Genomic DNA, 18,584 nt, shown 5'->3' on the forward strand with positions numbered 1-18,584 from the left:
ATGCCAGTGCAGACTCATTTAGCTGCAGACCAATGATGCATAAAGGTAAACTGGAAAACTGGAAGATCTCAGGCTAGCAGGTGCAGAGTAAAATGATTCCATGATAGGTGAGACCATGGCAAGATGCCCAGAGTTCTGAAGGCTGCCCCAGGGTAGGCAGAGTTCCAGCAAGCAGAAAGGGGAAGGAACAGAGAGGGAATTCCCAGTGTATCTCACACTTACAAAAAAGGCTATGAAACCAAATAGGTATCATTAGGCTGTGTGTTAGACAGGGTTCTCTAGAGAAACAAAATCAGAATGCTGATAATTTATATATATATACACACACACACACACAGATAGATAGATGTATAACATAAGAAATAAACAGTTAATTGAAATATAAAGCAGTACAAATGGCTCAGTGCAACTCACTCCTGTGAGACACTGGCAGTCCTTGAGGGCACCGGGTAGTCCTCTGTAGAGTAATTCAGGCTATCCGGGCACAGGCAGCAAACAGCAAGGCAGGTAATCAACAGTCAGCCAGATGGCAGGGTCCAACAGTTTCCACCTCAAGAGATATGAATTCAGTGGTGTGACGAAGCAGGTCTTGAAGGAACCTCAAATTACAGTGACCCAGTCCATGGTTTAGGTGTCCCACAGGTAGTGTAGCATGCAAATTGAGGCACAGAACAAGCAAGGCAGCTGCACACTGGTCCCATGATAAAAGAGCAAGAGACAAGAAAGGCGAGGCTCACCAAGTTATTTATCTCTCCACCCTTCAATTAATCCCACATGTATTTATCGGCCATGTTAGAAAAATAAACTAACTACCTCAGGCTGCAAACCAATTAATAGGTTGGGCCCTGTGCCTACCCATACCCAGGAATGTCTAGTTATGTCTTGATATAAATTGACACCTTTACACAACTCTTTAACCTACAGCATCACCAGAGACAATAATAAAATCGTACTTGCACCTAACATGATGCAACTAACAATGTACAACTGAAAATACACCAGCCCCATTTAAACCTTCATTCAATAAATTAGAAAAACAAAACTATTCTATGTCTAACATTTGCAATTGTGTGGACACTCACACTTTAATCCTATAATCCTTTCAACATCTTCCTCCATCCATGAGTTTGTAAGCAAGCCACTCCATGTCTTTATCTCCCCCTATTTTGGGTGCTCAATTTCCATACTGCCCATTTCTACCAAGCCAGTGTTCTGAGGGACAAGCATGCTCTTGGATGTGAAGAATCTTCATTCAACTTGAGACCTTTTGTCTACATCCATAAACAAAGTCAAATACAGAGCAGGCAGCCCATCAAATAAGTATACAATGTACATCAGTTCATAAGGCCAAACATATTCATCAGGTTGGGTCTGGTTAACTCAGTCTTAGCCATCCAAGTTACCTCAGTGGTTGCCATAGCAAGCTAGAATCACCCACTTGATGGCCCCTTCACAAATTCTGAAAAACCTATCCCCTTAGGCTAGGTTAAAACCATAGACGCAACTTTTAAGCAAATCTTTAATTCAGACTGACCAACCTACTCCCTTCTCTTCTACGCTCTGTGAACTAGGTCCACATGTGTCAATGGCCAGATTCAACCCCTGTTGCTATGTTTTCCCCACTTCCACTGAACAAAAATGAATTCAGGTAGTCAACTAGCAGGCATTTCAGGGTACCCTTAGCCCCCCTTACAATTCAGCCTTGGGGAGAAGGGGGGGTGGGCGGAGTTCTCTCATGGGCCCAGACTTTTCAGGCTTAGACACAAACTGCTTGCTCAAAATTTAAAAAGCCAAAGTCACTTTTATCCCCTTCAATTTCCCAACAGTTTTAGTGGCATGTCTTTTCAAATGCAAATGTCCTGCAACTTAAAGCACTCAGTGAGTACTTACCTTGCCTAAGATTAGGCTTCAAATAAAAAGCCTTTCCTTGAAAAAAATTCCTAAAGTCCCTTTAACAACCTCTTTATAAATTCCATTATAATGACTGAAGGCAGTGGGATTACAAATCCTCTCCAATCCTACTTCCCAATAATCATTTCTATCACATATTATATCAGTAATATCAGGTAAAAGAAATCAATATAAATGAAGTATAGCCAGATCCTAAACACAATTTCCTTTAAAATACTCAAATTCAATCCTTTCTTGTATAGACTATTCATTCATATGCAGTGTGGCCATAGGCTTCAACCTAGGGCCAGACCTTCTGTCACCTATTTTGACTAAAGAGAAGGCTTTAAGCTCAGACAAATCCAAGAAGCATTTCCTTTCCTGAACTGTAATTTAATAGTCATTACATTTCTTTGCTCCATTTCAGATAGGAACAACCAAAGACAACTCCTAAGGTTCAATTTTTTCACGTTCCATGCCTTTTCCAGAAACAAACTGAGTGCATTTGAGAGCATTAAGAGTGAAGGAGTGAAGTCTAGCCTGTCAATCAGGTCATAGCCAATGAGGCCTCTGTGTGGACATGTCCTTCTCCTGAGAATTCTGTAAACACCTATATTCCTCCTTGGAAGCGGGAGACATTCTCTCTGTCAGCTCAGTCACTGTGAGGCATTCTTGCTGACAAGCCACATAGAGACAGAATGATGGCAGCCAGAGCATTGGTGCTGAAGAAGCCACATGGAGACCCTTACCAGCACAGAGATGCTTACACAGCCACAGGATCCACAAGATTTTCCACTCAGTGGCCTGTGATCATCCTGCATTCTGCATCATTGCATGTGTTTCATGAGTCGGAAGAGGAATTTATAGATATGTATTGCACATAGGGCTAAAACTGGACTTAACGACTTGATCTAGACTGGGCTGGGGTGTTTTCTTAATGTAAAATTACTCTTTGATTTAAAACTCTTTCTTATGCATATAAGAGTGTCTATGAATTTGTTTCTCCAGTCAACCCAGACTAACACACTGAGTTAACCATGTGGCCATATCTGACCTCTACTAGTTCCACAAAGGATAAGGGAAATCCAACTCTACCTGACTACCTTGCAGCACATGTCAGACAAGTCTCCACTCTCGATCTTCATGATTTGTTCCTCTGGACATCACCTCCATGGTACCATATATGTTAGTCTTGGTAGTACAGAGATACAAATCCAGTGCCACTCCTAAAGGTATCAGAAAGAGTTTTTATCAAAAAGGCATCCCAGCCCAGTCCAACTCAGGTCCATAAGCCCACTACTATCCCCTCTTCTGACTCACATATTTGATTATCTTTACTTTTATTCGTGTCTTTTTAATGATCTTTTGCTTTCATTTTGTATAATGTTCTTGATGTATTCCACAGCTCATCAGGTCTTCTGTCACCAGTGTTCAATGAAGCAAATATTTTTTTGAGATGTTCTTGAAATTCAGGTTGGATAGACTCAATGTTGTATGTTGTATCTTATGAACTTGGACCAATTTTCTTAATCTTTTCCATCATCTCTTCCCATAGTAGTAATAAATATTATTTCTGTGTATTCTATCTAGAGAAGTGTATGTGTATAGTTGCTGCTTATGTTACTGGAAAAGGGTATTATCTATGAACAAGTAATAAGTCTTACAAAATTCTACCATGAGATATCCAAATTTGTTTCCTCACCAAGGTCATATTTTCCAACTACTATTCCTTCCTCTTTGTTTATAATTTTTGCATCCCAATCACCAATAATTATCAATGCATCTTGATGCAGGTTTGATCAATTCCAGACTGAAGTTGTTGGTAGAATTCTTCAATTTGTTTATCACTAGCTTTTGTGGTTAGAGCATAATTTTGAATAATAGTATTGTTGATTGGATTTCCTTGAAGATGGATAAATTATATCTACCACAGTCAGCATTGTGCTTGACCTTGAAATGTCCTTGTTGACAATAAATCAAATGCCATTCCCCTAGATTGTTTCATTCCTGGCATAGTAAGTCATATGATTTTCATATTCAAACTGGCCAGCTCACTATTGCTTAGAATATCAATGCTTATGTGTTCTATGTCATTTTTTACTACTTCCAATTTTCCTACTTCATAGTTCATACATTCCAAGTGTTAGTAGATTTGTCCAGCTGTGTCTTCTCACCTTGAGTTGTTCCCATTAGCAAATGAAGATACTGGGGTTCCATTCTTATATACTTTATTCCATTCTTATCAACATTGTTAACTCTATACTGAGAAAGCAGCTCCTCCTCAGACACATTTCTAGTGCCTTCTGACCTGAGGGGTCCATCCTCTGGCACTGTCACTGCAGTGTTCTGACTCCATTCACCAGGCCTTCAGTACTTTACAAAGTATCCATGTTATACATAAGGTTTTCGGTAACTACTTCCTCTGAAGTGGGCACCAAGTCCTTTGTAGTATGTTCTTTTTCTGAAGCTCCGCTGAAACCTGTAATTTTGGGTGACCTTGCTTGTATATTAAATACCAGTGACCCAGCTTCCAGCATTACAGCAACACACAGGTCACCCTGTTTTGACAAATTGGCAGAGAAGTAGTTATAATAACAGAAAAAGTTACATATCTGAATTGTCAACCATGCTAGCCATAAAACACCCATTGATGTGTTCAACTCCTCACAATAGTGAATTTGTTAAATTAGTTGCCTTATAAAACTTTGCAGATGTCACAATAGTTAACATAAAATTTTCCCAAACTATACTTACTTTGTGCTATTTGCTGAGCACGTTTTATAAGGGAAAAGTCATGTCAAAATCCTGTTAAAGTGGTTCCACTGCAGCCTAGAAAAGCAGAATCCTCAACATTTAAAACAAGTGAAGTTTCCCTCCGTCACCCAAGCGCCCCTTCCGTAGGGATTCCACAACGTGAAATGGGATAGAAGAGCTTGGGTTTTTCCGTTTCAAAGTTGAAGAGTTTGGGTCATTTATATTTTAATCATCAAACTTGTGGCTTTTCAGCCACAGCATCTTCACTGTCAGATAAGTGTTCACGATGCATTTTTAATATCCTCACACTCGAATTTAAGATCAAACAACTTTAATAGTGGGTCCATACCACTTGGCCTTGTTTCAAACGGTTTTTCTTGGAAAATTATGAAGTGATTCAAGGAGTTATGATGAAGGTTGTATTGCTGAATAAAATACTCATAGCTTATTAGCATTTGAAATGTAACTAATATGATACAAGAACTAAATTTCTAAGCATATTTTATTTAAATTATTTATATGGAACTGGTGGCTACTGTATTAGAGAGTGCAAATCTAGAGTATTTAAAACTTTGCCTCCTGTTTGCTCTGTACATTCATGGGTACATTTGTAGCAATAATAGATAAAATATACAAATATCCTCTGTTAAATTTGTATATATTTGTGGGTATCCTCTCACTCTTCCATTCATATCTATTGAATCTACACATCTATCCAGGCATCTATTTAGAATTTATCACTATTGAAACCTTGTATATTATATATTATATTTGACCTGTTGTCTTTAACTCTTGCAAACATCCCAATACATTGCTCTGTTTCTATCATATTTTTCCCATTTCGCTCTTGTTGAATATTGTCTTGCCCTTCACCAGTTAATATCTGTCTAACATCTAGTCTATATTTTCCTTTCTATTTCCACTTCTTTCCTTTTTCCTCCAAACACTGATAACTATAAAACTTATTTTAGAAGGGGGAGGAGGAGAGAGTGAAGCACATCCTGGCCCACCAGGCCGTGAGAATGATGTCCCTGATTAGAGCAGCCAGTCCACAGAGAGCACAACATGGCTGGCCCCACTATGAGACATGATGCCCCACACTGACCCATGGCCCTACAGGGGACAGCACCGGAGACACAGTGTGGGAATTGTGCCTGACTTGATCCCACCACGCTGAGGCAAAGCAATGGGGCAGTACAGCAGAACAGCAAGGGAATGGAGCAGCAAAATCCCCAGGAAATGCTGAAAGTGGTGCCCCAACAGACTGGACTGGGAAACACTCCTAAAGACCAATAAACGATCCTTGAACTAACTACAAGCTGTTCTTTCTTGATGTGTTTTGTTTTGTTCTTTCTCAGTGGTTTGTTGTTGTTGTTTTGTTTTCCTCTGTCTTGTTGCTTTGTTTTCCTCTGTCTTGTTTTTCTGCATGTTATTATCTCCACAGGTCTATCTTAATAAGATTGGCTGGATGAACTATCTGGAAGAAAAACAACGGGACCGACAGTTCCGTGGGGACATGGGATAGGGGGAGTTGAGGGGTAAGGAAGTGGTGCTAACAAACTCAGGACAAGGGAACAACAATGGATCCAAATTGGTGATGAGGTGGGAGTGGCAGACCTGGTAGGGAATGATCAAGGGTAAGGTAACAAAGAGGTATAACTGTAACCCAGGTGGGGATGGAGCATGATAGTGGGACAGGAAGGAAGTCGAGGGAAATAGAGGAAAAATCTAGGAGGCAAAGGGCATTTATAGAGGTCTAGACAAAGACATGTACATATGCAAATATATATATGAGGATGGGGAAATAGATCTATGTGCCTATATTTATAGGTTTAGCATTAAGGAGGCGGAAGGACCTTGGGCCTCTACTCAAGCATTCCCTCAATGCATGAATACTTTCTTCTATTAAATTAGCAATCTATGATGCTCACCCTCCCAACACAACTGCTGAAGCCAAAGCGGGTGAACAAGCAAATGTGATGAAGAAAGCTGATGGTGCCCAGCTATCAAAAGAGATAGCATCTGGGGTCTTAAAGGATTGAAGATAAACAAGCGACCATCTAGCTCAGAAGCAACAAAGCCCACATGGAAGAACACACCAGCCTGTATGATCACATAGTTCCGAAGGGATCAGTTATCAGGCATCAAAGAACAAAAAAATCATATCATTCGGTGCACACCTCCATGATATGATCGCCGAGAACAAATGTGCGCATAAGCAAATGTGGCAAAGAAAGCTTATCGTGCCCAGCTATCAAAAGAGATAATGTCTGGGGTGTTAAAGGCTTGAAGGTAAATAAGCGGCCATCTAGCTCAGAAGCAACAAAGTCCACATGGAAGAAGCACACCAGCCTGTGCGACCACGAACTCTCAAAAGGATCAGGTATAAGGCATCATCAGAAAAAAAAAAATCTTACCATAGTGAATGAATGGCGAAGTGCAGAGTGTAGACCCAAAGCCTATTTGTCAGCCGCTGGAGATCCCCTCCCAGAAGGGTCCAGGGGAGGAGATGAGTCAGTCAGGGTGTGATGTAGCACTGATGAAGAATACAGCTTTCCTCCAGTTCCTAAATGCTTTCTCCCCACCTCACCCCCCCAACTACTATGATCTGAATTCTACCTTGCTATTCTGGATAGAGCAGAGGATGTACACTGGTACAGATAAGAGCTGGAGGCACAGGGAATCCAGGGCATATGATACCTTCAGGACCAGGGGTGTGAGGGGCGATACTGGGAGGGTAGAGGGTGAGTGGGTTCGAAAGAGGGAACTGATTACAAGGATCTACATGTGACCTCCTCCCTGGGGGTTGGACAACAGAAAAGGGGTGAAGGGAGACACCGGATAGGGCAAGATATGACAAAATAATAATTTATAAATTATCAAGGGTTCATGAGGGAGTGGGGAGTGGGGAGGGAGGGGAATAAAGGACTTTATGCAAAGGGTTTAAGTGGAGAGCAAATATTTTGAAAATGATGAGGGCAAAGAATGTACAGATGTGCTTTACACAATTGATGTATGCATGGATTATGATAAGAGTTGTATGAGTCCCTAATAAAATGTTTTTAAAAAAACCTTATTTTAGTGTGAATAACTTTTCTTGACCATTTATAATACCCGGGTTGTTGGTTTATTTTGGTTATTTTAAATCATTTTCTTGGGGGCTCATACAATTCTTATCACAATCCATACACACATCCATTGTGTCAAGCACATATGTACATTTGTTGCCGTCATCATTCTCAAAACATTTGCCTTCTACTTGAGCCCCTCCCTCCCCACCACCCTCCCTCATGAACCCTTCATACTTCATAAATTATTATTATTTTATTATATGTTACACTGTGCGATGTCTCCCCCCACCCCCGCCCTCTTCTCTGCTGTCCATTCCCCAGGGAGGAGGCTATATGTAGATTCTTGTAGTCAGTTCCCCCTTTCTACCCCACTTCCCTGCACCCTCCAGGCATCACCACTCTCAACACTTATCCTGAAGAAGTCATCTGTCTTGGATTCCCTGTGTTTCCAGTTGCTATCTGTACCAATGCACATCCTCTGGTCTAGCCAGATTTGTAAGGTAGAATTGGGATCATGATAGTGTGGGGTAGGGGGGAGGAAGTATTTAAGAACTAGTGGAAAGTTGTATGTTTCATCTTCGCTACCCTGCACCCTCACTGGCTCATCTCCTCCACACAACCCTTCAGTAATGGGGTGGCCAGTTGCCTACCGATGGGCTTTGAGTCTCCACTCTGCACTCACCCACATTTACAATGATATGATTTTTTTGTTCTTTGATGCTTGATACCTGAACCCTTTGACAGTTCATGGTTACACAGAGTGGTATTCTTCTTCCAAGTGGGCTTTGTTGCTTTTGGGCTACATGACTGCTTGTTTAGCTTCAAGCCTTTAAGGCCCCAGACACTATATCTTTTGATAGCCGAGCACCATCAGCTTTCTTCACCACATTTGCTTATGAACACGTTTGTCCTCAGTGATCATATCAGGGAGGTGGGCACCCACTGATACGGTTTTTAGCTCTTTGATGTCTGATAACTGGTCACTTCTACACCTGTGGTCAGACAGGCTGGTGTGCTTCTTCCATGTGGGCTTTGATGCTTCTCAGCTAGATGGCCTCTTGTTTATCTTCAAGCCTTTAGACCCCAGATGCTATATCTTTTGATAGCTGTGCACCATCAGCTTTCTTCACCACGTTTGTTCATGCACACATTTTTCTTCAACAATCGTGTCAGGAAGGTGTGCATCCTGGAATGCCAATTTAATAGAACAATGTGTTCTTGCATTGAGTAAGTGCTTGAGTGGAGGCCCAATGTCCATCTGTTGCCTTAATACTAAACCTATAAGAATATGCATGTTGATCTGTTTCCCCGAACTCTTATATAAATATATTTACATATGTACATTCCAGTCTTTAGACCTCTATAAATAGCCTTTATCACCTAGTTCTTTCCTCTATTTCCTTTTATGTTCCTCTTGTCCCATTTATCATGCTCAGCCTTCATTTGGGTTTCAGTAACTTCTTTCGGTCACATTGCCCTTTCTGGATCCCTACCAGGCCTCTCACACCCTCCTTGCCACTGACTTTGGATCACTTGTTACTCCCCTGTCCCTGGGTTGGTCAGCACCACCTCCTTACTCCCGCATCCCCCTCTCCCGTGTCCCCCTGGAACCATTGATCCCATTGTTTTCTCCTCCAGACAATTCGTCCAGCCTACCTTTTCTAGATAGATCTGCAGAGATAATAATATAGACCAAAAATCAAGCCATAGCAAGACAGGCAATGAACACAGCGATGAAAACAAAAAAGAAATCCAATTACCCATAGAAAAATAAATTAATTAAAAGAAAAAAAATTTAAAAGAAAGAAAAACCTGTAAATAGATCACGGTCTGATTTTTTATCTCTAGGCGTGTCCTTCAGTCAGGTCAGATGGGGTACCATGCTCTGGCCCCAGGGTCTGTCCTTTGTACTCTCTCAGGGGCTCCCTGCGCTGTTCCCACAGTTGGTTTGCCACATGGTTTTAGTGGTTTGCCTCAGTGTCACAGGGTCAGTCTGGGCCAACCCAACAGTGAGTCTCCAGTGTTGTCCCCCTTAGGGCCCTGGGCCATCAAGGGACAGCTTGTTTCGTAATGGGATCAACCATATTGTCCACTCTGTGCACTGGCTGTTCAGAGCGGGGATATCATCCTCCCGGCCTGATGGGCCAGGATGTGCTCCACTCTCTTCCTCCCCCTTCATTTGCTCCCATTTGGTCTCATCAGACATACTCCTCTCTCCTAGCTGCAGCTTCAGTGCCATCCTCTCAAGTAAATTCTTCTGACAGAAAGGACAGTTTTCCACATAGCTGATATGGGGCCAAGCCCTCAGGCCCCTATACTGGCTCCCCACTCCTTCTTGGCACACTGCATTCATCTGGCAGTGGCTTATTATCTGGTCCCTCGGTCCCTGTGGAGGCACAAACAATACCCTCCCTTTGGGTGGCTCAGTGTCCTATTCCCCCACCACACTTTTTTTTTCTTTCCCTTTTCCTCCCTCCCCGCCCCCTTTTTAGTTGGCTGCCATATGTATACTTGGACTTGGTCTGGCCCCTGCCATCCTACCTGGACCTCACTCGGGATGATTTCTTAGCATTTAATTTATTCAAACAAGTTTCTTCACTAGTAACTCTGAGGGAATGCTTTTCTAAGAAATGTGTGAATTTATTTCAAAATATGAGCCCATGTTCACCAAAGTTTTATTCTATGAACACGTGATTGTTTTGATAGTGAGATGAATGCAGTAACTGAACTAAGCAATAGGTTATATTGGGCTTTTCCCTCATATCACTTGAATCATGTTGAGATATTACAGTTTGTTTTTATATTTTGAAAAAGGTAATTTGTTAGTCTCCACATGTTAGTTTCCTCCTTTATCTAAGGGAGAAGACAAAATGCAATCCATGTGATCTGCCTCTGAGAAATGTCAAGGCAATTGAAAAATCATGAAATGAGGTATATGGAGTCTTAATGAAAATAGAATGCACAGTAGGAAAAGAAGGTGCTATCTATTTGGGTCAATTCTCTGTGTGGCCATGTAGATAAATTCTTCTCATGAGAGAAAATAACAGTAGAGTATTTAGTTGCAGCTGTGAAACAAATGTAGGGTCTAGCTAAATTTTCCCCACTGTTGTCCATATGAAGCACATATATTTTGCTAATCATCTTTATTCTGAAGTCTGAGATGACCGAACTAGGTTTGGAAGTAACACTATTTTTCCAATTATCCAGTTTCCCAAATACTATATCCCAGAAAGAGAATCGACTTCCTAAACACTGTTTTTAACATGATTCTCCCAGGTTCCTAATCCTGTATGAGCCTCTGGGAACACGTGTGCTACAGTGTCCATCACTTGAAACCGAGGAAGCCAGTATAGGCTCCACATTTTGTGTGCAAGTAGCCTAAAGGGTTTGTTTCACACAGAAAAACTGAGGATACTTGGTCCTAGACAGCTTCAGTGGTACAGCATTTGAACATGAAATCCCTGTTTGGAAGTTCTACCATTGCTTTAATGAGTCAAGAATCTGCCAAGACCCAAATCTTCAGAACCAGTGAGAGAAGGGCCCGCATATGATCAACAACTCCTTGGATTCCAATTAATTAGTATCATATGATTATGACACACAAAAAGAGCCCTTCAACTTGCTGCCATCATGTCAATGTTGACTCATGGTAACCCTTTTGAACAGGATAGAAATGCCCCTGTGATTTTCTGAGACTGTAACCACATTGGAGTAGAAAGCCGCAGGTCTTTCTCTCAAGGAGTGGCTTGTGCTTTCACTGTTGGTGATCTTTCAAATCACAGTCCATTGTTTATACACGATACCACCAGGGATGTGCAGTAGGTGAGAAAACAAATTATTTCTTGGCTTATCTGACAGCATCTTTAATTCCTAAGAAAATCCAGAGATTTATGTGCAACAAAACCATGGAGTAAATATGTCTAGTTGGTGTTGATAACTATTAAAATGCCTAGTTTAGAATAAAAATCAAAATAATACAAAGCTACTAACTAAGATCCAACTAAATGTTTCCACAGAAATGCAGTTTAATTGTAAAGACACAGGTTAAAGCTAATTGATGGAATAACCACAACCACCACAAACACCACACACACATGCAACCCAATTAAAACTGGGAAAAGGTATAATAAATAACTTAATAAAGTACATGAGCAAACACTCCAACAAAGGATATTTCAATAGTTGACAGACACATATAAAGATTATCAATCTTATTAGCCATCAGATAAATGCAAATCAAAAGCAACCAGGGATAAGCATTTCACTCCCACCAGGAACAGTTAGGATGAAAATAAACTTTAAAATGGAAAAGAACAAAGGTTTGAAGGGATTTGGAAAAATTAGAATTCTCACCGACTGTTTGTGGGAATGCAAAATCTATCAAACAGTCTGGAAATTCCTCCAACTACTAGAGAAAATGTTGTCATAAAATAAAAACAAATAACCCTCCACCCCCAACCAAACCCACTGCCATGGCTTCAATTAACTCATAGTGACCCATTAACACAGAGTAGACATGCCCCTTTAGGTTTGGGGGAATGTAAATATTTATGGGAGAAGACAGCTTAATCTTTCTTTGACCCTACTCATAACCTGCTATGCCACCCAGAAATTCTACTTCTCAGTATATACAGGAGCTCTAACCACTTAATTGGTTTTATTGTAAGGTATTAACCAAAGGTCAGCATTTTGAACTCACCAGCACTTCATAGCTGAAATTTTCTGCTCCCATAAAAATTTGGTGCTTTACAAACCCTGGGGAGTGTGGGGGGAGGTCAGATGCTTATAGACATCTTCCCTGAAGGCAGTCCCTGCCAGACTGCTGTCTCCCCACACCACAGGGGTGGGCCTGCTCCCTGCTGCTGGAGACAACAGATTACTTCTCACTGAAGCTTGGGACCATTAGCTTGGTTCCTGTAGGTGGGGTTTACACCCTACTGTTTATGGTTCCTATGAAGGTCCAGAAAACAGGTCAAGGTTAGGTTGCCATCCTAAATCTAGGATCTGCCCATCTTGTCACATGTATACCCCCAATCCCTCCTCTTCCTATTGCGTGTAGTTCCCTAGACCACCCCCTCTCATTACTGTATTACCTATAGCACAGCCCCTTCCTGTGACGTACGTCCTTACCTGTAATTAGGGGGCTTGCAGGTCTCCAGAGAATATAAAACCCTGGGCAAGCATTAAAGAGCTCTCTCTCTCTCCACGTGGACCACCAAGGGGGGCTGAGGTGAGCATGCTACTATGAATTGTTTCTGACTCCATTTATTTCAATATTTCTCTTCTATCTCTCATGCTCTCTGTAACTTTGCTATAATCTTGACTTATTATTGATGTACAATTGCACCTACTGGACCAGTAATGATGTGTTAGGGGCTGGCTTCCCCTGTCAGGAGAGCAATTCTACTCTCTCCTACAGGTTCACTATGAGTTAAAATTGATACAATGGAGTGAGTTTTTTTTTTATAGGTATATTGGAGTGAGAAAAACACATGCATATACACACCTATGTTTATTGCCATACTATTCATATCAGCAAAAATATAAAAATTATCTAAGTGTCCATCATTAGATGAATGGATAAATAATGTGTAGTACATATATCAATAAAACGCTACTCAGAGATAAAGAAAAATATCCTTCTAAAACATCTTGCAACATGGATGAACCTTGTGTGGAGCAAAATAAGTCAATCACCAAAAGGAAGTATTATACATTTTCACTTTTAAGAAATAACATGAAAAGATAAACATAAAAACTAATATTTATTAGTGACTTCTAGGGATTGGGGCAGATTGGAGAAATGAGTTTCTCTTTAGATTATACATACTGGTGTGTTTGGTGATGGTAACAACACCAAGTGAATGTGATATGCGCACAACTTAACAAAAGTAAACAATTTTACCAAGATGTACATAAGAAAAAAGGATCTTTTGGCAATCACTGTAGCACATATAATTTGGCAACAGTAACAACAACCAGAAGATATATATATACTTTTATAAACATTTCATAGGTTTTCTAATGCTATAAATCTTTAGAGAAGTAGAAAGTTTCATCTTTCTCTTATGAAGTGGCTAGTGGATTTGAAGCGTTGATTTTGTTGTTAGCAGCCCAATATTTAACCCTCTACTCCCCCAGGGTTACTTGTGTATATTCATATGCCAGAATGTGTGTGAATATGTGTATGCATATATTTGCATTATACCTCTCGAGATTGGTTTTCTAAGTTTAAAAACAGGTTCAAATGCTTTGGTTAATCGACATAACAATTAGCTTAGTTTATTGAATAGAGTCTGGGATCTTAACAACTGGTGAAAAGCTATTTCGAAGAAAACAATCAGTCTTTACTTATATGAAGCAAAAAAAACGGAAAGAAAGAAAAAAAACAGAAAGAAAAATTAGTTTAGCACTGAAGCTACGGTTCAGGGAGAGGGGCATGTCTGAGCAGAGCACACAGGAGCAAGCAAAGAAGGAAGGAAAATGGAACATATTCTGGCCCACCAAACCACAAAGATGATATTCCTGCTCTGAACAGTCAATGTACAGAGAGAACCATAGGGCTAGCCCCACTATGAGACACAATATCCCTCACTGACCCCGAGCGCTAAGGGGCACAAGACTGGAGACACAATGCAGGAAGTGAGCCCAATCTGACCCCACCACACCAGGGAGAAACATGAAGGGCCTGCAGAGCAGTAAGGGGAGCAAAGCATTTAAGTCCCCGGGGAATACCAGAAATAGACTTTGGGGCCAGAGCATGGCACCCCATCAAAACTCAACCGGAAAACCCTCATAAAAAACAACAAATCAGACCTGGAACTATTTATAGGGTTTTCTTTTTTGTTGTTTGTTTGCTTGAGGGTTTTTTGTTTTGTTTTGTTTTGCTTTTTGCTGTTTGTTTTATTTTGGTTTTGTGCTTATTGTTGTTTTTGCATGTCTGTCTAGACGGATAAGATAGGCAGAATAAACAATCTGGTGGTGAAATGAACAGGAACAACTGTTTCAGGAGAGGGGACATAGAAGAGGGGGAGGTGGAAAAAGGAAGGGGTGTGTCAACAATCCTAAGGACAAAGGAACAAGTGATGTAAAATACACAGGGAGGAGGATGTAGGATGCCTGGTGGGGCTTGATCAAGAGCAATGTAGCTGAGAGGAATTACTGAAACCTGAAACCTGAAACCTGAAACATGATAGTGGGATGAGAGAAAAGTAAAAGGAAATAGAGGAAAAAACTAGGAGTCAAAGGATATTTCTAAAGGTCTAAATAGAGGCATGTATATATGTAAATATATTTATATACAATGATAGGGAAATAGATCTATGTATATATATTTAAATGTTAAGTATTAAGGTAGTAGATGGATATTGGGCCTCTACACAAGTACTCCCTCAATGCAAGAACACTTTGTAATGCTCACCTTCCCAACAAGATGGCTAAAGACACAATGGGTGCATAAGCAAATGTGGTGAAGAAAGCTGATGGTGTCTGACTATCAAAAGATAAAGCATCTGGGGTCTTAAAGGCTTGAAGATAAGTGGACACCTAATTGAGAAGCAACAAAACCTACATATAAAAAGTACACCCATCTCTGTGATCATGAGGTGTCGATGGGATCAGGGATCAGGCATCGAAGACCCAGAACAAAAAATTATATCAATATGAATGAGGCGGTGTGCAGAGTGGAGACCAAAAACCCATCTGTAGACAATTGGACATCCCCTCTCAGAAGGGTCACAAGGAAGAGACGAGCCAGTCATAATGCAGTATGGCATTGATGAAACATACAATTTTCCTCTAGTTCTTTAATGCTTCCTTCCCCCTCACTATCATGACCCCAATTCTACCTTACAAGTCGGCTAAACCAGAGTATGTACACTGCTACGGATAAGAGCTCACAACACAGGGAATCTGGGACAGATAACCCTCTTAGGACCAATAATGAGAGCAGTGACACCTGAAAAGGAAGGGGAAGTTGGGAGGAGAAATATGGAACCAATCACTATGATCAACATATAACCCACTCCAAGGGGGACAGACAACATAAAAGTGGATGAAGGAAGACAGCACTTGGTGTAGGTGACCAGATTTTAACATTGGTAAAGCGGGACACCAGCGGGACACCATTGATAAAACTCATATCCTGGTGAAATAGCCACATGGCAGCTGAAAACCATATAACCTAGCTTGTGCATTCTTTTCCAAAATCAGGACTTATTAATAATGCCGCGGGATGCGGAAACAATTGTTAAAAATCGGGACTGTCCCGCCAAAAGCAGGACGTCTGATTACGAGTGAAAAGAAAATGTTTTGAAAATGATGATGGCAACATATGTACAAATGTTCTTGACATAATATATCTATGCATTATGACAAGAGCTGTAAGAGTCCCCAATATAATGATTTAAAAAAAAGATTATGAGTGTACACACACCACAGTCCTATTCTGCCCACTTACCAACTGTTCTCATTAATTTCACATAGTTGGATACTGATAAAATAGAAAAAAAATTTATGAAACACAATGGCAAATTCCTTTTTAAAAATCCACATATAACCAGTTTTAGAAACACATATAGTAAAATCAGAATGGTACAAAAAAGATCAGCACAGACCCTGCCCAAAGATTACACTCAAATTGGTGAAGATTTTCGCATTTTTTGCTTCAGTAAAATATCAAAAGCTTCATTAAAAATCCATACTTAAAAGTCAGTTGAGACTACTACACTAAGATAATTTTAAATTGTCAAGTAAAATCAACCCACTTTAACCTAAGTAATAGCTTGGCTCAAATAAACAAAAAAAAAGGAAATCATTTGTATGTACTAGGCTTCTTTAAAAAATCACTTATATAAGGTCAAATGGTCAATAATTATTGTTTAGAAAAGATGAGAAGACATGGGGAAATGGAAAGTAGATTAATGAAAATGGGACAACCTGAACAGAAATGAATGCTATTGCATTGTGAAGAATGTAACTAATGTCAATTGACAACTTGTGTAGACATTATGGAAAGAGAATCTAAACTGCATCTAAGCCTTCACTGAAAATGCAATGAAATATCCTTTAAAAAATAAAATAGGTAAATAAATTTTTATTTCTAATTTTTATTACATTTCAGGTAATCAATTTCGTATGGGCAAAAGTATAAACAGTTCTCCAAAGAGGATGTGTGTAGCTAATAATCACATGAAAAGATGTTCACATCATGAATTTTGAAAATGCAAGTCAAATCACAGTAAGATACTATTTCATCCCAATTTGGATGATTATATAGGAACCCTGGTTGTACTGAGGGTTGACCGTAAGCCAGCTCTTGTATATTTCATGTCAAATTGGCATGTGAGGCCTAATAATTGCCAATGATGTGACCTAACAGAAGATTAGGTTGGTTGGTGTGAAATCCTTTTGTCCAGATGCAAATGAAAGGAAGTTTCCTTGGGGGTTAGCCTACTTCCTATAAAATGGGAATGCTTGCTTTTATTGCTGAGTCTGGATTCTGTTATCTGATATGTCAAATGATGGTTCTGTGGACTTGAGCCAATGACCTATCATATGCTTGCTGATCCTATTTAGTGGCCTGACATTTGACCTGTCAAACTTGGATTAATTCACGTATCCAGTAACAAATCTATTCTGTGATCTTCTTGCCTATTTTGGTTTCATCAGATACTAAAGCTACAGGAGACAGGTGAAATGTCAAGTCTAACATGTGACCCATGGACTTGGAACCAAACTGGACTCTCCACTTTTACAATTACATTAGTTCTATTTTCACATACACTTCTCTGTGTTCCTGTGTGTGCTCATGCACATATGTCACTGATTTTCCTTCTCTCCAGAAGTCAGCCTAACATAGCTGCTAACCTCAAGGTGGACAGTTCAAACCAAGTAACCATTTTACAGGGGTAAAATTAGGTGCTCTACTACTATGAAGATGTATTGTCTCAGAAAACCTACATACCGGGTCACTATGAGTCTGAATCAACTCAACAACATTGTTTTGAAATTGATTATAGGAGCCCTAGTTACCCAGTGTGGTATTTATATAATCATTTGTGAATTTGAGGATAAGAATGAAGGGGTGGAATCTAGTCGGTCAATTGGGTCATAGCCAATGAAGCCTCTCTGTGGGCATAGCCTTCTCCTGAGAATTTTGGGAAATCTGGTATCTCCTCCTTGGAGTCCCTGGGAAACATTGCTGCTGACAAGACACATGGAACTACACTAGTTTCCTGAGCTGAAGAAGCCACATGAATCTACTCTGATGCAATCAGACCTCTAAAGCCAGAGAAACCCTGTAGAGACCCCTGCCAGGGCTGAGATTTTAAACCTCATTGGATCCAAAGACTTTCTACCCACTACACTTGTTGTCATTGCATGTGTTTCTTGAGTCTAAAGAGGACTGTATAGATTATTATCAGACATATGGGCTAATATCAGACTTATGGGCTTGGGCTGGACTATTTTGGGATGCATTTTTAATGTACAATTACCCTTTATATAAAACTCTCTCTTATATACATATGAGTTTCAATGGATTTGTTTCTCTAGTCTACTCAGACTAATACACCCAGTGATTAAATGCTTGACTGCAAATCAAAAGGTTAGTATTCAAACCCATTAGCCATTTTACCAGAAAATTATGTGAAAGTCTATTTTGTAAAAATTTGGGATATCCTCTGGGGAAGTTCTATCCTGTCTAACAGGATTATTTAGAGCCAGAATTAACTCAAAGTTTTGAGGATAACTTTTATCAGAGAAATATAAAATATTGGCACATCTTTGGAGAAACTGAGAAAAAAATTGCCATTGCTGCTGTGGATGCAAAATGGTATAGCCACTGGAAAAACAGTTTCTCAAAAGGTT

The 18,584-nt window shown here is 40.1% G+C and overlaps 1 pseudogene; it reads left to right on the forward strand.

Moving 5' to 3' along the window:
• The first annotated feature begins 16,275 nt into the window (after positions 1-16,275).
• LOC142436394 (U6 spliceosomal RNA) lies at positions 16,276-16,376 on the forward strand (annotated as a pseudogene).
• The last annotated feature ends 2,208 nt before the right edge of the window (positions 16,377-18,584 follow it).

The sequence above is a fragment of the Tenrec ecaudatus genome, unplaced genomic scaffold (genome assembly GCF_050624435.1).
Source record: "Tenrec ecaudatus isolate mTenEca1 unplaced genomic scaffold, mTenEca1.hap1 Scaffold_254, whole genome shotgun sequence".
NCBI classification, from domain to species: domain Eukaryota; kingdom Metazoa; phylum Chordata; class Mammalia; order Afrosoricida; family Tenrecidae; genus Tenrec; species Tenrec ecaudatus.